Below are 6,742 nucleotides of genomic sequence, written 5' to 3'. Positions count from 1 at the left end.
AGTTCTGAAGAGCCCAGAAAGGCAAGCTCCCACTGGCCAGGAGAGCCAGGCATTCAAGGTTCTTGCCTTGTGTTGAACATGTGAACTGGCTGCTTTTAGTGGTGTGAAGCCACAGCAGGGCACCCAGCCTATGCATTAGGGGCTAACAAGGTTGAGGGGGAGTGCAAAAAATGATGTCTACCAATTCGGGCTCCAAGAAGATAGAAGAAGAATGGAAACGTGGTGCCTGGAAACATTTCCAACAGACACTTGCTCCTATAGCAAAAGCTTTAAGATGAGTCAATTTAGGAGCACCTGGGTGGATCAGTGGTTGAGCATCTGCCTTTGGCTCAGGTCAGGATCCCAGGGTTCTGGGATTAAGTCCCACATTGGGCTCTCTGCAAGGAGCCTGCTTCTCTCTCTGCCTATGTCTCTGGCCCTCTGTCTCTCATGAATAATAAATAAAATCTTAAAAAAAATAAGAGGATTAAATTTGGGTCTAGGTACTTTTCAGCCTGCTATTTTTGTGTTGAGCCCTGGGATGAATTTAATAATAGGGTGTTTTTACAGGTGGTTATTAATAAGTCAATGAAATGATTAGAAAACATGTGACTATGTCTTCAGGCAAGTGTCATTTCAAAGCAATGAGAAAGGTGGAATATTTTTGCAATATCTGCAGTCAGATGTATTCACTATTATACTATACTTATTTGTTAATTAAGGAATCATTTTTATTATTTCTCTGGTTCTGTGATTACATTATTTTATCAAAATGGGGTTTTCTGTCATTATTCTGCTAATGCTTTAAAAAAAACAATCTAGCTGAACAAAAAGTTTCCATTGCTAAAATAAACAAACAAACAAATAAAAGCAACTAGTGCTATTATAAGCAAGTAAAAACACTGAGGATATTTTTAAGGAGCTACTATGAGAATTTGTGAAGTATTATAAAGCCCTTTTAAAGATATCACAGAATCCACTATTCTATTTTATAATATTGTGTGTATGACTGTTTTAATGACTTAATACTGAATTTATAATCAAAGCCTACATTTTTTAAATTATTCACTTTTAGCTTCATATAAGCACCTTAATAAATTTAAATTCAATTTGTGATAAAACTAACTTAATAGCATGCTGAAGTAAGCACCTAATATTCTGCATTACTCAAAAATATCATAGAAGCAACCCGTCTTGTGGTTAGTTTAGACATTTGCATTTATTTAAGTCTTAAAAGCAAGACAAGAAAGTGGGAGGAAAGAAGAAATAAAGAAAGGCCATGTGAATGTATTCTTATCTCATTCTCATATAAATTTTATTTTTGATTGATGATTTCACCCATTTAAACTTATCTCATTCTCATATAAATTTTATTTTTGATTGATGATTTCACCCATTTAAACTTTATTAAGTGATGTGGTAATGGTATAAAGCAAACATGCTAAGCACTTTTTAATATGGATGACTACTAATCACAATCTGGAAAATTATGAGAGAAGTTTCTCTCATAACAGCAATTATTCATAGGTTGATGTCTCTTGAAATAATTTCTGAACAAATTGTTTTTTTTTCCCATTATTTATAGGAAAGAATATGCAAACAGCTGTTGGTTGCTAAGGAAAGTTATAGCTTTATCTTTTACCAGTAGATACACTGGTAATACCGATTTTTTTCTTACCAGAAGAAAGTTGCATGAAAATTAGTAAAATTCAAAAAATTTTTGTTATTTAGCAACAATTTTTTAAATGTCTATTAGAGAATGATAATCTCTATAAAAATTATAATTATATTAAAGTTTCTCTGTGTGTGTCTATCATGAATAAATAATAAAATCTTAAAAAAATAAAGTTTCAATGGAAATATTACTTCCCAAATCTTCAAATCTTAAAAGACAAAAAAAGGTATTGAAATCTGTATATTACTTATTAAATTTTTATTCTGAGGCTGAACTGACATATTCTTTATGACTATAATTCCCAAGATACTTTTCTCAATACTGTCCAAATAGTATGGAGACAAACTTCAAGCATTACTTTTATGAATATTAATACAAAATTAGATAGTTCTTATTACTAATTTGAAACCAAAAGTTTCTAATTAGAGGAAAAAAATATTGTGAATGACATGACATCAGCGTGCTAATGTTTTATTAAATAAAAATACGGGGATTGACTGCAATATTCCTATACTCCACAAAAGGAATGCAGACCTTAAAGATTTTAATTTATGAAATATAAAAATGGGTGAAACAGAATTAGAGAAAAAATGATTGAATAGAAAAATATGGTGATAATCAACCTTTTATTCCATTTTTTATATTAATATGTTATTTTTGATAATTATATTGATGCAGACAGGTAAAAACAATATAATCTCATGGAAAGACATCCAATCAGCTATGGTGTGGATGAATAGCTTCACTGTAAAAGTTCATTAGTTTTCTATGGTTAGAGCTTCTCTTTTGGTTGGACTCCAGTATCTTTCTTGCAAAGATTAGTCTTCCTTACCCACTATAAATGTTGCATTCTCTGCTCAATCCTTCAAACACTCTGTACGAACCAACCTGACCATAATACTTTTCCAAGGTCAAATCTAACAAATAATAAACCTATGACTTGAATCTAAACCTAATTCATTCTTATATTAGTTCTTCATAGTTGCTTATTAAAAAAAAAATTGCTAGGTTCTCTGTCAGTAGAGGAACCAAATGAAAGTAAACAGTTTTCTGACATGCTAAATTGGCCTGCTGCATAAAACACAAGGAGCTGTAATTTCTTTTGTAAATTCATGCAGCAGAACCAGGGATGATGAATAAGTCAAACCTATGTCACAGAAACAAAGGAAGCAACCAGATTCCTTTACTAGTTTCCACTGCCCTCCCTATGTTTACTATCCTTCCATTAGTGCCAAATTTGAACCCCCCCAAAAAAATTGGTTTATGAGAAGTTTGGATATAAGCCTAAATAGGCCAATATTGTTGAACAGAATTTAGGCTTAATTTAGATTTTAGTTGGAATCATGTGAAACGCAAAAGTCCCTTGTTGATATTTTTTCAGTAGCTATATTTGGTTATATTAAACAGAAATTTAATACCCATGGGATGCCTGGGTGGCTCAGGTGTTGAATGTCTACTTTTGGCTCAGGTCATGATCCTGGGGTGCTGGGATCTAGTCCCGCATCAGGACTTCCCACAGGGAGCTTGCTTCTCCCTCTGCTATATTTCTGCCTCTCAGTGTCTCTCATGAATAAATATATAAAATATATTTAAAAAAAAGAAATTTAACACCCGGGTAATGAGGTAGAGGACCAAACATAAGCAGCAGAAGGGGTAGGATGAGAGTCACTCTACTGACTAGGTGATAGGTCAAGATAAATTGAGGTAATGTGCTTGGACAGTAAAACTGAAAATAATTATATGCATATTTTGTTTTAAATTTTAGAATTTCTAAGCCCTTTGAATCTTTTAAATATTGAAAGTAAATATGAAGTTAGGTTTTAGTAAAGATGTACAGCTCATTTTCTAAACAAATGGCTTGGCTTTTATTTTTTTTCTTTTGTTCCAGCTGAGAAATCCCGAATTCTCACTTTAATGGGCTGACTCTGAGGTTGTAAAACAGAAATTTGATCAGCAGGCTTGGTCAGAACTCTGACAAACCTCATTTCCTCAAAATATACTCTCTGATTAGGCAGATGCATCCATTTATTTATGTCTTCATGCTTGCATATATCCAACTAATATTTCTTTTTTTTTTTAATTTTTATTTATTTATGATAGTCACAGAGAGAGAGAGAGAGGCAGAGACATAGGCAGAAGGAGAAGCAGGCTCCATGCACTGGGAGCCCGACGTGGGATTCGATCCCAGGTCTCCAGGATTGCGCCCTGGGCCAAAGGCAGGCACTAAACCGCTGCGCCACCCAGGGATCCCCCAACTAATATTTCATGAGTACATGTTGTATACAGGCATTAAGTAGAAGCGAAAAAATGAAGCAAAGGATGCTCTCATAGAACTTAGACTTTTGAATCATAGAAAATACATATAAAATTTACTGTTGATATTTATGTCTTAGAAGGAAAATGAACAAGATGAGGAAATAGAATGGGAAAGTGAATGTTTATTGTAGAATTCTATAAAGGGGAGTCTGGGTTTTCTGTAGGTCTAAAATCTAACTGTAGGGAAGGAATGGAGCATGTGAAGACTGAGAGAACAGAGAGATGAATAGCGTTTAAAAGCAGTGCAACTCAGCTAGTTAACCAACCCTAACTTCAAGGGACATCACATAGATTGAATAATGAATTTTGAGTGCAAGCTGCTGAGGACATAGGAAATTTTTTTTGTATATTTTTTTATTGGAGTTCAATTTGCTAACATACTGTATGACACCCAGTTCTCATCCCATCAAGTGCCCCCCTTAGAGCCCGTCACCCAGTCACTCCATCCCCCAGCCCACCTCCTCTTCCACTAACCCTTGTTCGTTCCCAGACTTAGAAGTCTCTCATGTTTTGTCTCCCTCTCTCATTTTCCCCACTAATTTTCTCTCCTTTCCCCCATAATCCCTTTCACTACTTTTTATATTCCCTGTATGAGTAAAGCCATATAATGGTTATCCTTCTCCAATTGACTTACTTCACTCAGCATAATACCCTCCAGTTCCATCCACATCAAAGCAAATGGTGGGTATTCGTCATTTCTAATGGCTGAGGAATATTCCATTGTATACATAGACCACAGCTTCTTTATCCATTCATCTTTTGATGGACACCGAGGCTCCTTCCACAGTTTGGCTATTGTGGTCATTGCTGCTATAAATGTTGGGGTGCAGGTGTCTCAGTTTTTCACTGCATCTGTATCTTTGGGGTAAATCCCCAGCAGTGCAATTGCTGGGTCGTAAGGCAGATCTATTTTTAACTCTTTGAGGAACCTCCACACAGGTTTCCAGAGTGGCTGCACCAGTTCACATTCCCACCCACAGTGCAAGAGGGTTCCCCTTTCTCCACATCCTCCCAGCATTTGTGGTTTCCTGTCTTGTTAATTGTCACCATTCTCACTGGTGTGAGGTGGTATCTCATTGTGGCTTTGATTTGCATTTTCCTGATGGCAAGTGATGTGGAGCATTTTCTCATGTGCTTGTTGGCCATGTCCATGTCGTCTTTGGTGAAATTTCTGTTCATGTCTTTTGCCCATTTCATGATTGGATTGTTTGTTTCTTGGCTGTTGAGTTTAATAAGCTCTTTATAGATCTTGGAAACTAGCCCTTTATCTGATACGTCATTTGCAAATATCTTCTCCCATTCTGTCTTTTAGTTTTGTTGACTGTTTCTTTTCCTGTGCAGAAGCTTTTTATCTTTAGTCCCAATAGTTTAACTCTCCCTCTTTGTAGATGACAGGATACTGTACATAGAAAACCCAAAAGACTCCACCCCAAGATTGCTAGAACTCATACAGCAACTTGGCAGTGTGGCAGGATACAAAATCAATGCCCAGAAGTCAGTGGCATTTCTATACACTAACGATGAGACTGAAGAAAGAGAAGTTAAGGAGTCAATCCCATTTACAATTGCACCCAAAAGCATAAGATACCTAGGAATAAACCTAACCAAAGAGTAACCTATAAACTACAGAACACTCCTGAAAGAAATTGAGGAAGCCACAAAGAGATGGAAAAATATTCCATGCTCATGGATTGGCAGAATTAATATTGTGAAAATGTCTATGCTACCCAGGGCAATTTACACATTTAATGCAGTCCCTATCAAAATACCATGGACTTTATTCAGAGAGTTGGAACAAATCATCTTAAGATTTGTGTGGAATCAGAAACAACCCCAAATAGTCAGGGCAATATTGAAAAAGAAAACCAGAGTTGGGGGCATCACAACGCTGGATTTCAGGTTGTACTACAAAGCTGTGGTCATCAAGACAGTGTGGTCCTGGCACAAAAAACAGAAACACAGATCCAAGGAACAGAATAGAGAACCCAGAAATGGGCCCTCAACTCTATGGTCAACTAATATTCGACAAAGCAGGAAAGACTATCCACTGGAAAAAAGATGGTCTCTTCAATAAATGGTGCTGGAAAAATTGGACAGCCATGTGCAGAAGAATGAAACTGGACCATTCTCTTACACCATACCCAAAGATAAACTCAAAATGGATGAAAGATCTAAATGTGAGACAAGATTCCATCAAAATCCTAGAGGAGAACACAGGCAACACCCTTTTTGAACTTGGCCACAGCAACTTGCAAGATATATCCATGAAGGCAAGGGAAACAAAAGCAAAAGGAAAAATCTTTTCAATTCTAATTTGAAGTGGAAATTCTAATGTTTTAGGTTTTTGGTTATAACTATGTATACATTATAGATATTATACTGCATTTCTTTTCAAAAGGCTCTTCACCAAATATTGACACATAGTCTAACAATACTCAAGGGTAAATTTCACAGGCAAAAAAAAAAAATAGATCAAATATGGTAAAACAAGAAATTCTACAAGAACAGTTATGTAAATAAAAATAATTTATAATTGGTTTTTATGGAACTTAACCTTTTTAAAGGGCATTAAGTCTAAAAAATTTGTGTATATATGAATTAAATATAGTGAACATTTGGCAATGCAGAGGTAGGCCTGTGCTTTCCTTTTTAATTATACCATTTTTGGAAAGCTGAAAATATATCATGACCCTAAATTCAGATCTAACTATAAATATCAGTTGTACAGAAATGAAAAATAATTTGAAGTACTATTATGTGGTACTACAATAT

The sequence above is a fragment of the Canis lupus genome, chromosome 16 (assembly GCF_011100685.1).
Source record: "Canis lupus familiaris isolate Mischka breed German Shepherd chromosome 16, alternate assembly UU_Cfam_GSD_1.0, whole genome shotgun sequence".
NCBI lineage: Eukaryota > Metazoa > Chordata > Mammalia > Carnivora > Canidae > Canis > Canis lupus.
The sequence above is the reverse complement of the archived record's forward strand: the minus strand, read 5'-3'. Positions refer to the sequence as shown.